At 50.9% G+C, this 13,165-nt stretch overlaps 1 long non-coding RNA gene across 1 annotated transcript in view; it reads left to right on the forward strand.

The window, feature by feature from the left end:
- The first annotated feature begins 885 nt into the window (after positions 1 to 885).
- The window catches only part of LOC135965382 (uncharacterized), a 50,663-nt gene continuing 38,383 nt past the window's right edge, over positions 886 to 13,165 (forward strand). The window contains exons 1-3 of the long non-coding RNA XR_010578258.2: positions 886 to 1,019; positions 6,246 to 6,341; positions 6,436 to 7,533. This is a non-coding gene — a long non-coding RNA (uncharacterized lncRNA). The remainder of the gene's footprint in view (positions 1,020 to 6,245; positions 6,342 to 6,435; positions 7,534 to 13,165) is intronic.

Raw genomic sequence — 13,165 nt, forward strand, 5'->3', positions numbered from 1 at the left:
AGTGTCTTCCGCTTTAATACCACCTATTTCACACATATGACTCTTGCTGCTTCCATGTGACACTAAAAATATCGGGAGTGCCAGGAAGTCTCTTTAATCATCGTTCTCCAACGTGCTCAGGAGATGAAGTCATTCTGTGAAGTGGACTTCAGTTGACACCACTGAGAAAACGTCCTAGAGAAAGTAAAACTTGTAGTGGCCTCATACTTTACAGAAATAATCCAACTTCTTTCTTTCATTTCTCTCCGGTTTTTGGACATGAATTTTAATTGGTTCAGGGCGACCTGTTTCTGCATCAAAGTCTTGGGAAGCTTCCATCTGTTTTTATATTATATTATATTATATTATATTATATTATATTATATTATATTATTTAGAAATAGAGTCTCACTGTGTCACTCAGGCCAAAGTGTAGTGGTATGATCACGGCTCACTGCAGTCTCAACCTCCCAGGCTCGAGCCAATCCTCAGGCCTCCACCACCTGAGTAGCTGGGACTGCAGGTGTGCCACCATGTCCTGCTAACGTTTTATTTTTATTTTTTTATTTTTTGTAGAGACAGGATCTCGTTATGTGGCCAAAGCGGGTCTCAAACTCCTGGTCTCAAGCAATCCTTGTGTCAGCCTCCTAAAGTGCTGAGATTATAGACATGAGCCATGGCACGCAGCTGATTTATTAGTTTATTTTCTCAGAACTCTATGCAACCTGATTCTTAATACATAAGGAAAGAGAAGCCAGTCAAAAGTGGAAGTAGTTGCACACAATGAAAGTGTCATTTGGCACTTAGACAAGAGAGGCGGATTGTAAAAATGAAAGATCTACATGTCGCAATTGGCTGTGGGCTTGGACTCCAGCACTTTTTATTTTTATTTTTTTAGGAGATAGTGTCTCACTCTCTTACTCAAGCTGGAGTGCAGTGATATAATCATAGCTCACTGTTATCTCAAACTCCTGAGTTCAAGTGATCCTCCTGCCTCGACCTCCCAAGTACCTGGGACTACAGATGTGCCATCGCTCCAGGTAATTTTTTTTTTTTTTTTTGAATTTTTGTAGAGACGAGGTCTCCCTGTGTTGCCCAGGCTAGTCTCAAACATGTGACCTCAAGCAATCGTTCCCCCTTGGCCTCTAAAGCACTGGGGTTATAGGTGTGAGTCACTGTACCCGGCCAAGAAACCAACCCCACCTGTTTTCTATATAAAGTTTAGCATCTAGATACGAAGCAAAATAAGTTTTCAAGATCAAGGAGTCTGAAGGGAAGCTGCTGGGAGGGGAATGGGCTCAAGGCAGCGTTTTCTGGTCTACAGTTTTGCTTATTCTTGGACTTTCCAAAGTCCTGAAAGAAGCAGAAGGAAAGTGAGAAGAGAGGAAGAGGCAGGAGGAAAGGAGGAGGGCTGCACCTCTGCGGTTGCAGATTAGCCCAAGCCGGCTCAGTGGCTGGGAAGGAAGGGAGGAAACCCCCAAGGCCGAAGGTGGAGTCAGAGTCCTGGGTCCAGCAGAGACTGGACAGGAGGAGGGTGCCGGGAGCCAAAGACCTTCCTGCTAGCACTGCAACCTCTTAAACTGCTTAGGCTTTTATCTAAATTTGATATGTCCGCATTTTGTAGACCTCCAAACCAAGTCACTCAGGGTAACCCAGACAGGAAGGGGAGGATGATAGGAGAAGGTGCCCCACCTGATGATGCCCTTCTGGCTTTTATCCATTCCTGGGAATGACTCTTTCTCCAACTCGGGGGATACCCCTATGGGAGAATACAGTGGCGTGGACCAGCAGTGGAGAATTCCAAGTCCAAAAAACGATTGGCATTTTCAAGGAAAGTAAGAAATCATCCTGCATATATGAAATATTGGGAAAAAGGTTGTTACTAATAATTCTCAAGCGACCACTCTGGTGAGACTAGGTTTCTCTGGGGATGTGTGGAGCAGGGTGTATGTACCGAGTGAGCACATCCCACCCTTCAGACTCCTTCAGCTCCTGTCTACTGTAGCAGTCAGAGGGCAACTCCTGTCCTCATCTCCTCTGAGCGACCCACTCACTCATTCACTCACTCATTCATTCACTCGTTAACTCATTCACTCACTCACTCATTCACTCATTCACTCCTTCACTCGCTCACTCACTCATTCACTCACCCTTTTACTCACTTGCTCATTCATTTACTCATTCACTCACTCATTCACTGACCCATTCACTCACGCACTCACTCATTCACTCACCCATTCACTCACTCAGTCATTCCCTAACTCACCCTTTCACTCACTCACCCATTCACTCATTCACTCACTCATTCACTCACTTATTCACTCACTCACTCATTTCCTCATTCATTCACTCAATCATTCACTCACTCAAATCATTCACTCATTCACTCACTCATTCACCTCTTCACTCACTCATTCACTCATCCTTTACTCACACACTCACTCATTTATTGACTCATTCACTCACTCGTTCATTCACTCACTCAATTCTTCACTCCCTCATTCACTTGTTCGCTCACTGACTCATTCACTCACTCTTTCCCTCACCCATTCACTCACTCACCCACTCATCTGTTCACTCACTCATTCACCCACTCACCCATTCACTAAGTCACTCATTCATTCACTCACTCACTCACTCATCACTCATTTATTCCCTCGGTCACTCACTCATTCACTCACTTATTCACTTGCTTATTCACTCACTCATTCACTAAGACGCTCATTCATTCACTTACTCACTTATTCACTCACCCATTCACTCACTCACTCATTCACTCATTGACTCCCTTGGCAATTCATTCACTCACTCACGGTCACTCATTCAGTCATTTACCCACTCACTCACTCATTTCTCCTTCCCTCATCCACTCACTCACTCATTCACTGACTGACACTCACTCACCCATTCACTCATTTACTCACTCATTTACTCCTTCACTCACTCACTCACTCACTCCCTCCCTCCCTCCTTCATTCATTCATTCAGCAGCACCCATGACAGGTTCACTCTGTCCTGGGCTCTGCTGTTGCCCTGGGACTGCAGCAGGGAAGAGTCAAAGATCTCTGAATCCACGGCATTCAGAGTTCAGCCAGGGGACCTTTCGAGAAGCCCAGCAGATAGGTGAAATGCCCCATGTGTGACACTGACGAGGATGTTTTAAGAGCAGCAGGGAGGGAACAGGAGTGTGCATGGAGCCCAAAATTTCTAAGAGGGTGATCTGGGGAGGCCTCACCGTGCAGGAGACCTTGCAGGACAGACCTGTGGAAAGTGGGCAGAGTCGGTACGGAGAGGAGGGCCTGGGTTGAGGAAAGAGCAGGCTAGGCCTGAGGTTGTCGGGTGCCTGCATGGGCCTCTGGGCAGCACCAGGATCTGAAGGGACCAGAGGACAGGCCAGTGTGGCTTGTGTGGGGTCTGTGACTCCGAGTCAGCAGAGAAGATGCCTGAATTACATCCTGATAGGTGCACCCTGACTTTGAAGCTGAGGACACCCGAGACATGGAGGTGGGGTGGAGGTTGGGGCAGAGCAGGGGATGAGGAGGGAGCCTGTTCCGGTCCAGGTCAAAGGTGGTGGCCTGGCCCTAGTGGCTCCAGATGCAATGAAGAGCCAATGGGGACTTTCCTGAGGGACTTAGATGCCAGGGTGGAAGAGCACTGCAAGGCTTCAGCCTGAGCCCCTGGGAGGATGGAGTCACCAGGAGCTGAGGTAAGGAAGACTGAGCGATGGGGGGTTGTGTGGGGGGTGCAGAGGCCTGAGCTCAGTTTGGCCCCTGCAGATTTGAGATGCCCACTCCATGCACAGGCCGAGACAGCAGAGAAGGGGAAGAGGCTGCAGCTCAGGTAGCCCTGGGATGTGCAGCCCCACATGCTGGGGCACTGGGTCATGGTGTCCTCATGGCTGGGAGCTGCTTCCCTCCTGGGATGCCAGAACTCCTTTAGGGCACATCGGCAACTCCTGCGCTCACCACTGAGGGGAAGTGGGAAGGGCAGCTGTCCCTATGCATGTTCTCCTTCACCTTGTCCTAGGCAGGTCCCAGGCAGCACCACCCTCCCAAGTGGCTCCCCTTGGCCGCTGTCTCTAGTGTTCACAGCCAGACCCTAGAAGAGGGCTGGACTCAGCGGCTCACTTCTGATGAATAGAACCAGGCAAAAGAGATGGTGGTCTCTCCTGAGATTGGATTGGGAGGAGCTGAGGTTCTGTCCACTGGAACTCTCCCCCTGGCTCTTGGTAGGTGCTAGTTCTGGCAAAGCCAGTCACCCGCCCAGGGCAGAGGGCAACCTGAAGCTGATGCCACAGAGAGACTGGGGCCTTCAGTCCAACAGCCTGCAAGCAACAGAATCCTGCCAGCAACACAGAAGTGAGCATGGAAGCAGCTCCTCCCCTGATGAGCCTGAGCCTTCAGAAGACACAGCAGCCCTAGGCAGACACCTGCTGCAGCCCTGGAGAGCCCCTGGGGCAGAGGGCCCAGTGAAGCCTGCCTGAACTCCTGGCCCAAGGAGTAATCATTCCTGGGGTATAAGTGTGTGCTGGTGTGGGCCTTTGGAGTAATCTGTCAAGGGACAATAAAGAACAAGCACACACCTCAGGTCCTACTGGGTGGAAGCTGTACGGTCAGCACGGCATGTAATATCTTCCTCTTGAATTAGAAGATTCATTGCTAAGGCCAAAGTTTAAAAAAAAAAAAAAAAAAACCTCTAGTTGTAGCAACATTGAAATACATGACTTTCAAAAAAAAAAAAAAAAAGCCATAGCTATTCTTTTCCATCTTTGCTACAGGTATATATTAATATATGTTAATTCCCTGACTGACTGAGCAAGGGGCCAAACTCATAAGAACAGATGTGTGAGGACCGTCAGTGACCACCCTGACCCCAGCCCTTATACACAGACAAACTTTTGAACATAATCCGTAACCTTGGGGGTCTTGACACTCTAAATTTTATTGTTTTTCATTAGCTATTTCTATTCCCTAAACAATACCTGTTCATCGCAGAGAAAAATGGCATTGCCTATACTAAGCAAAAGAAAGGAAATAAAATGCTCAGAAACATTTACAGATGTATGCAGACTCACACACACACACACACACACACACACGCACGCACGCACTCACACACAGGCTCGCACTGCGTCTAGGCCTGCCTTTTCACTTATTTGTATGTCCTGAACATATTTCCATGTCAGTAGACACATATCTTTGTAGCGGTAACAGCAACTAAATATTATTGCAGCGCATATTTTTACCATCATTTATTTAACTCATCATGTTTGAACTGTTAGGTTGTATCTATCATTTTCTGTATTACAGACAATTTGATGACAAATGACCAATCCCCTAATGTTCAATATAAAAATATCAATTGTATAAGGAGATAACGGGTATTTGGCTAAAATAAAATTCAGTGTGGCCCACCTTCTCCACATGTAACGTGCTCTAAAAAGGCATGAATAATTAAATTAGCCCTTCTATTCTCCAGCACAGATCCTGAGCCCAACTGTGGGTGCAGGTGCTTAGAGCCTCGGTCTGCTCTTCTGCCCGCCAGAAGGCAAAGGCCACTCAACTGCCACCTTAAGACAGCCAGGATTCGCCTCTCCCTTTTAATTAATAGAATAATGCTCAGGTTCACTGCATGAGAGCAGCGCTCTCTGACTTTGCATTCATCAGGATAACCTAGGTGGTTTGTTTAAAACTACACATTTCCTGGCTGAGCTCCCAGAAACTGGACTTCAGTGGTTTAATGGGGGTGTGCATAGGACAGGTGATTCTGAGGACCACGAGGGGTTAGGAATTTCGCCGTTAATTCTGGCCAAGGGAGAGATTAGACCATCCAGCATTGTCTGCAGCATATATTTTTTTCCTCTTTTGCAATGAATATTTGATGCTCAGCGGGATGAGCCCCAGGATGAGGCACACATCCAAGAAAAATCCATGCCTCTCCATCTTTTCCCCAGGATTGCCCTTTGGTGAGACTCTCCTTTGCGATTGCTTCACTTTCCCGGGTTCATAGAACAAACCTCTTCTTAGTCTCTTTTGTTGTTTCCTATCTGTTCAACAAACACCCACTGCGCAGGACCATCCTCCGGAAAGCCCTCGAGTGGGGCCGTTTGGGAGCCCTTCTTCGTGGGGTGAGCACTGAAGGAACCGGGATCCCATAAGCCCGTGCTTTTGTAGGGGCTACTCCCTGTCCCATCGCAGGTAACTGGCACCAGGCTGTTAAGCTGTGGATGGGCAACTGGCACAGCGCTTTGAATGTGCGTATTTCAGCACGTGGAGTTGGCCGGTGAAGTCAGCCGAGGTCGGCACAGCGTACAGCAGCGCGCCTGTCCGTAGGGAGGAAGTGTCGTCCCGCCTCCCCGCCAGGTCAGTCCCGTTGCGCCTCCTCCTATCCCACTCTGACTTTCGCGCGCCCATGCGTCTCTGAGTGTAGCGCCCCGATACTCTTCCCCACCCCAAGGATTCTTCTCCCCACGGGACGAGCTGGGGGCCCGGGAGCGCCACAGACCCCGTGGACCCAGGAAATCGCTGCTTCGTCATAGCTAAGCTCGCCGCGCTCAGCTTTTCCCACCACCTGGAGGATCCACTCTCCGTGCGTCCTTCCCGACCTCAGGCTGCAGAGAAAACGTGGGGGCGGGGATCGAGGAAGCCGCGCGCAGAGGCTCCTAGCGCAGCCCCAGGAGGAATCCTGCCGCCACCAAGAAGCTGTGCGCGCGGCCGGGCTCGGCGCTGACAACAGCCGGATCTACCGGGCCTGCCGCGAGCCTCCGCGTCCAGGTGGGGTCTCCGCGCCCCAATTCCACCCCACCCCGCCATCGGCGCTCCCCGCAAGTGCGGAGTTTCCACCGGCCCCGGCGTTCGCGCCCACTCACGGTCTCCCTTGCCCCCCCCCTCCCCGCCCCGGGAGATGCTCCCGGCGTTCTATTCCGCCCTGCCTTGGCCCGCCCAGCGAACGATGTGACCCCGCCCCCTTGCGGTCTCCCCTCCCCCGGTCGCTGCCCCTGCCCCCACCTGTGGCGCTCCGGGCATCTCTAAAGGCCCCAACCAGAGTCCTCCAACCCACCCGCAAGGGTAGCACACCGGCAACGCGGCCCCACCCCCAGGGACTCCGCCCACTTGTGGTGTTACCCCCGCCTCCGCGACCTCACCCACCGCTAGCGCGGCAGCCACCTACGACGACCCCCGCGTAGGTCCTCCTGCTCACACCCGGCCCCGGCCAGCCCCTGCCCCTTTCTCTGCCCCTTTCCCTGCCCCTGCCCCTGCCCCTAGCCGCGCCCCACCCCCGCAGCCCCTCCTGTGCGCTTGGGCCCCGCCCGTCAAGGCCCTTTGACGCTAGGGCCGGGCGGGGGCGCGGGCGGGGCAGCGTTTCCGAGTCGGGCGCACGCGGGCAGGGTCTCCATTGCCTGCTGCGCACCCGGACTAGCGGCTGCCCTCGGCCTCCTCGTCTTGGACGCGGAAGACTCCCGGGCCCCCAAGGGCTCCTTGCGGAAGTTCCTGGAGCAGCTCTCCGGGGCCGGCAAGGCCATCGGCGTGCTGACCAGCGGGGGACATGCTCAAGGTGCGCGCCCCCCTCCGGGCGGCGAGGGAGGGACGGACGGAGAAGGGGAGAAGAGGGAGAAGGGGAGAACAGGGCGAAGGGGATGGGGGAACCGGGCAGAAGAGGGGGAAGCGATGGGAGGACCCGGGGAAAGGTGGGGAAGCGATGGGAAGAACTGGGGAGAAGAGCGGGGAAGCGATGGGAAGAACTGGGGAGAAGCCCGTGCCCGGGAGCGGCAGGGGTACCTGCGGGGCGGCGGGAGCCGGCAAGGCAGCCCCGGGGTCCATGCCGGGTGGGGCGGAGGAGGAAGGAACATGGCGATAGGAACCTCCATTCGGAAAATAGTGAGCTTTCCACCCTCTCCGGTTTATGTTTTAAATTGAGCCTGGTAGAGGGGGTCGCCTGGAGCACCTTCCGGGGTCGTTCTGCCTCTGAGCTGTAGGATGGGGCCGGGCTTCCCCTCCGAATCCTGGGTACAGCGCGATCACTTCTTAAGTTGCCCCCGCCCCCCAACTCCGCCCCACGCCACCCCCCAGCTTGTCGAGGAAGAAAGGGCCGGATCCCGGCGGGCCTCCTGTCGCCTCGGGCCCCCCGCGGCGTGGGCGGGGTCCCGGCTGCTGCAATGCGGGAAACGGCAGGGGTGCTCTGGGTTCCCGCCTAGCGTCTCCGAGGCAGTCAGGCAGCCCCTCGCGTTTCCGTTGGAAGATTTTAAAAAAGGGTTTCCTGCGCTCGCATGTGCTGTCGCCTTCCGGCTCGTGACAAAACCGAAAACTAAAATGGGTCCCAGGCCCTCCCCGCCAGCCTCCGCGGACGGGAAGGAGCAGGAATCGGGGACTCCGGGACGTCAGTGGCGCTGCAGCGCGGGCTCTGGGCTTCCCCTGTCCTGTAATGTGGAAAGGGCTCTCCAGGAGGGGCCGAGCCTGGGCCCACGACGCAGGCGCTCCGGGAGGACATTTAACATTGAAGAGCGAGAGGTGGTGGAGACTGCGCTCCCCAGGCCCCAGGTGCACGTAGGGGCACCGGTGCCCAGGTTCAGGAGGGTGAGGCCTTCTTGGCCAGGTAGCCTTGTTAAATCTATCTGAAAATCACAGATAACTAAGTATCAAGTCGTCACAGATCATTTTAGTATCCTGAATGAGATGGCTACGGAAAACATGAAAACGTCGTTACTGGTTACGTGCATGATGCATCCAAAACATTGTTACCTGCACAGTGGCAGCACTGATATTTGTGGGCTTTTGAACGTGTGGACTGGAGTGTTAAGAGCCCTTCAGAGTTATGACAGTAGTTTGATTTGAATGTTCTTTTCTTGGCGAATAAATGCTGTACATTGAATTTACCCAGGAAACTAGGAAGGTGAACCCACACGAAGGACACAGGCCTGTGGGCTGCTCCAGGCGCCCTTAGGGCGTTGCAGGGCCTGAGCCATGCGCTTCCTGCTCAGCCTCCTGAGAGCCGTGACGGCGTCTCTGTTCTGCCTCACACTGGACCCGCTAGTTTCATATTCTTGTTATGGTTCCGAGGCTACAAGCGGTTGGATTCTGTGAGACACTCTCTGTCTTCCTCCTCCGGCTGCTTTCAAATGGGTCGTCTTTTTTTAGAACTGATTTTTTAAGCAGTGATTGATGGGGTGAGTTGTAGTGCTGTCCTGAACTGCAGAGGGAGCGCATTGAGGAACCTGGGTTTTGATGCTGTGCACATCAGCAGAGTCACCAGCCCAGGGCCCTGTCAGTCCCATTATTAAGCTCATTTCTTGCTCTTGTCATCGTTACTCAGACGCCTTAAAAAAAAAGCAAACTCCTGCTTACCGTCACTGGCTGAGTTTGGCAAATGGGTGTTTACCCTGGAAAGAGGAGCATTTTGTCCTCTGGAACGTCTAAGGCGCCCTTTGGTGAGGTGGTCTGTTTCTGACCACTCTATCCCGTGGGCGTCCTTCCTACTTCCACCTTCCCTTTCCGAACGCCTCCGCCTCCAGGGCTTTAACTTTCCTTCTGTGTGTGTGCCACGCAGAAGTTATGACTGTTGTGCCAGTGCCCTGTTTTTTCTTTCTTTCTTTCTTTCTTTCTTTCTTTCTTTCTTTCTTTCTTTCTTTCTTTCTTTCTTTCTTTTCTTTTCTTTTTTCTTTCTTTCTTTCTCTCTCTTTCTTTCTCTCTCTTTCTCTCTTTCTTTCTTTCTTTCTTTTTTTCTTTTCTTTTCTTTTTTCTTTCTTTCTTTCTTTCTCTCTCTTTCTTTCTCTCTCTTTCTCTCTTTCTTTCTTTCTTTCTTTCTTTTCTTTTCTTTTCTTTTCTTTTCTTTTTTCTTTCTTTCTTTATTTCCCTCTCTTTCTTTCTCTCTCTTTCTTTCTTTCTTTCTTTCTTTCTTTCTTTCTTTCTTTCTCTCTCTCTCTCTCTCTCTCTCTCTCTCTCTCTCTTCTTTCTTTCTTTCTTTCTTTCTTTCTTTCTTTCTTTCTTTCTTTCTTTCTTTCTTTCTTTCTTTCTTTCTTTCTTTCTTTTTCTTTTTGCTGAGGGCCCAAAACTTGCTGCATCTCAAAAGAAGCAATTGCATCCATTTGTTCGCGATGAGCATAAACTGCTCTTTAAGGGAGACTAATTGGTAAACCCGGCTGCTGTGGGTAGAAAGACAGAGGTGGCTGCGGAAGCAGGGCTCTGCCTCTTGGAAGCCTGCACAACCTTCCTGCTTTCTTTCTTCAATATCCGCGGGGGGGGGGGGGGGTGGTTAATTTTAATAAGCCCTGGAAACCAACAAAGCAGGAAAGTGCTAAGACATTGAGGTGTGAGATTTAAAATGACAACCAGCAGCCTCTCATTCTTCCTTCACTGAGGAAGGAAGGAACCAGTTGCCTCTTCGTTTTGGGGCTGCAGGGTATGTTTGGCAGAGACACTGGCCCTTTGTGCTGTGTGACTCATGAATTGAGATAGTTCTTTACTAAGTGTTTTGTGCAGTAGGTATGAAAATGGGGAAAGAGGGAGCACTGTCCTTGGTGGAGAGGCGTGGAGAGACGCTGTGATACATAGCGAGTCCTTTTTTTCTGGGCTCCTGGTTTTCAATCTTTTTCTTCTTTTTTTCCTAACAGCTTGAAAGATGATTTTTGTGTCTTAATTAAAAGATTGAAGACTGTGGGTCAGACCCAAACTAATTCCATTGGCATCAAAGAAAAGGATTCTTTACATATTTATCTATAGGCACAATTTATTTTTTTATTTTTTGCTGAATTATCTGGTTAGTCAAATCATACATTAGAGAAGCAATATTAAAAATTAAAAAATAAAAAATGTGTCTGTAAACGTATCCCCCTTCCATTCCAGTCTTTGTTTCTGTGTAATTTTAGAACCTTGGACCATGATGTACATAGAGTTTATATTCTTTTAATATCTTGCTACTTCATTGTTTTCATGTTTAATCTTTGGGTTGATGTATCACAGGTTACTTGACCGTTTCTTACAGGTGTTTGGTTTAGTTTTTTTTTTCCCTTAACGCTAATGTAAATTTGAGTGTTTGGATGGTAGTTTTAGCAGAATTTAAGGCAGAGTCTCAGTTAGGGTGATGGATCGATTTATAGTCCCTAGTTTGAGGAGAGAGGTGGCAATATGCCCTTTCTTCTAAAATTGATATGTTAAATCACAATGGACATTTACATGATTTTGAGCACTTGGGACTCCCCTGGGGTTCACTGGTATTGCACGGTCCGGGCTGGGGATCTTCTGCTGGAGAGGCCCCCAGCGTGCCCAGCGCAGGGTCCTGAGTGTGTTGCTGCAGGACAAGCTCTGGGCTTTGCCCTGCAGCGGCCGTCGCTCTGGGAAGAGCTGGCTGCTCCAGGAATGAGGCCTATGCTCTGAAGCTCACATTCAGCAGACCAGCAAAGGTCAGCACAGATGACCTTATATGAATCATTCATTTAACAAGCATTCATGGAATACACATTCCATGCAGTTGGAACTTAGAGTGGAAGGCCATCAGTTCACTGTTGTCTCAGCAGAACTTTGTCCCTGGGTCCCTGTTGAACTTAGAGTGGAAGGCCATCTGCTCACTATTGTCTGAGCAGAGCTTGGTCCCTGGGTCCCTGTTGAACTTAGAGTGGAAGGCCATCAACTCACTGTTGTCTGAGCAGAGCTTGGTCCCTGGGTCCCTGTTGAACTTAGAGTGGAAGGCCATCAGCTCACTGTTGTCTGAGCAGAGCTTGGTCTCTGGCTCCCTTTTGTAGCCTCCGCTCCTAGGAGGTGCACGGTGAGTGTTGGGGGACCCTCCACAGGCACAATTGCTGAACAAGGACCCCTCCCAAGGGTGTCAGCCCTAGGCCCTGAGCTCTGAAGAGGAGGAAGGCATTCCTGGGGCCATCTCCCCTTCTGGATACTGAGCTCTGCACAGAGAGAAACTCTTCCACATTCACTGCAGTGAAGTTCATACTTTAGAGACTGGGGCCTGCATTCCCCAGAATTTCCATGGCCACAGGTGGTGGCCGCACCATGCGACTGGTGTCTATGTTCCCTGGAATTTCCGTGGCCATAGATGGTGGCTGTACCATGTGACTGGGGTCTGCATTCCCTGGAATTTCCGTGACTGCAGGTGGTGGCTGCACCATGCGACTGGAGTCTGTGTTCCCCAGGATTTCTGTGACCACAGGTGGTAGCTGCACCATGCGACTGGAGTCTGTGTTCCCCAGGATTTCTGTGACCACAGGTGGTAGCTGTACCATGTAACTGAGGGTCTGCGTTCCCCTGAATTTCCGTGGCCATAGGTGGTGGCTGTACCATGGGAATGAGGGTCTCTGTTCTCTGGAATTTCCATGGCCATAGGTAGTGGCTGTACCATGCGACTGGGGTCTGCGTTCTCCAGAATTTCTGTGGCTGCAGGCTGTGGCTGCACCATGCGACTGGGGTATGCATTCCTCGGAATTTCCGTGGCCATATATGGTGGCTGTACCATGTGACTGAGGGTCTGCATTCCTTGGAATTTCCATGGCCATAGATAGTGGCTGTACCATGTGTCTGAGGGTCTGCGTTCTCTGGAATTTCTGTGGCTGCAGATAGTGGCTGTACCATGTGACTGAGGGTCTGCATTCCTGGAATTTCTGTGGTCGCACATGGTGGCTGTACCATACAACTGGGGTCTACATTCCCTGGAATTTCCTTGGCCACAGGCGGTGGCTGCACCATGCATCAGGTCTTCTGTCTCAGGAGTTGGTGCCATTGTCTCTGTTATTCCCTCGCCTGACACACAGAGGCAGTTCCTGACTTTATCACTCCCAGGAAACACACAGGCATCTGTTTTGGATCCTTGTTTTATTTCCCCATCACCTTTCTCATCAAAGGGAAATTCACATCCCTCTAAAGCTGAAAATGGTGTGGGGCCCCCTGGTGGTCTTTCCAAGGCATTATCAGCAGGTAAATTAGATCATGTGGGCCAGTGTACCTGAAATGAAAACAGAAAGGTAAGTCGTGTCACTAAGCTTTGGTGGGAGATTCAGGGTCTTTGTTAGTGGCAGAATCATCCAAAGTAAGTTGTTTGTTCACTGCAGATCTAGATGGTTGGCTGTGTCAGGATTAACCTTAGCCAGTGTCGACAGAGTGTCGCTTAATCCTCACAGAAGCGTGTCAAGTACATTGAAGAATAGCTGCCAAGTTTGCTATTGTCGGGAGAGAGGCAGGTACGTCTC

The sequence above is a fragment of the Macaca fascicularis genome, chromosome 10, assembly GCF_037993035.2.
Source record: "Macaca fascicularis isolate 582-1 chromosome 10, T2T-MFA8v1.1".
In the NCBI taxonomy this organism is placed as follows: Eukaryota; Metazoa; Chordata; class Mammalia; order Primates; family Cercopithecidae; genus Macaca; species Macaca fascicularis.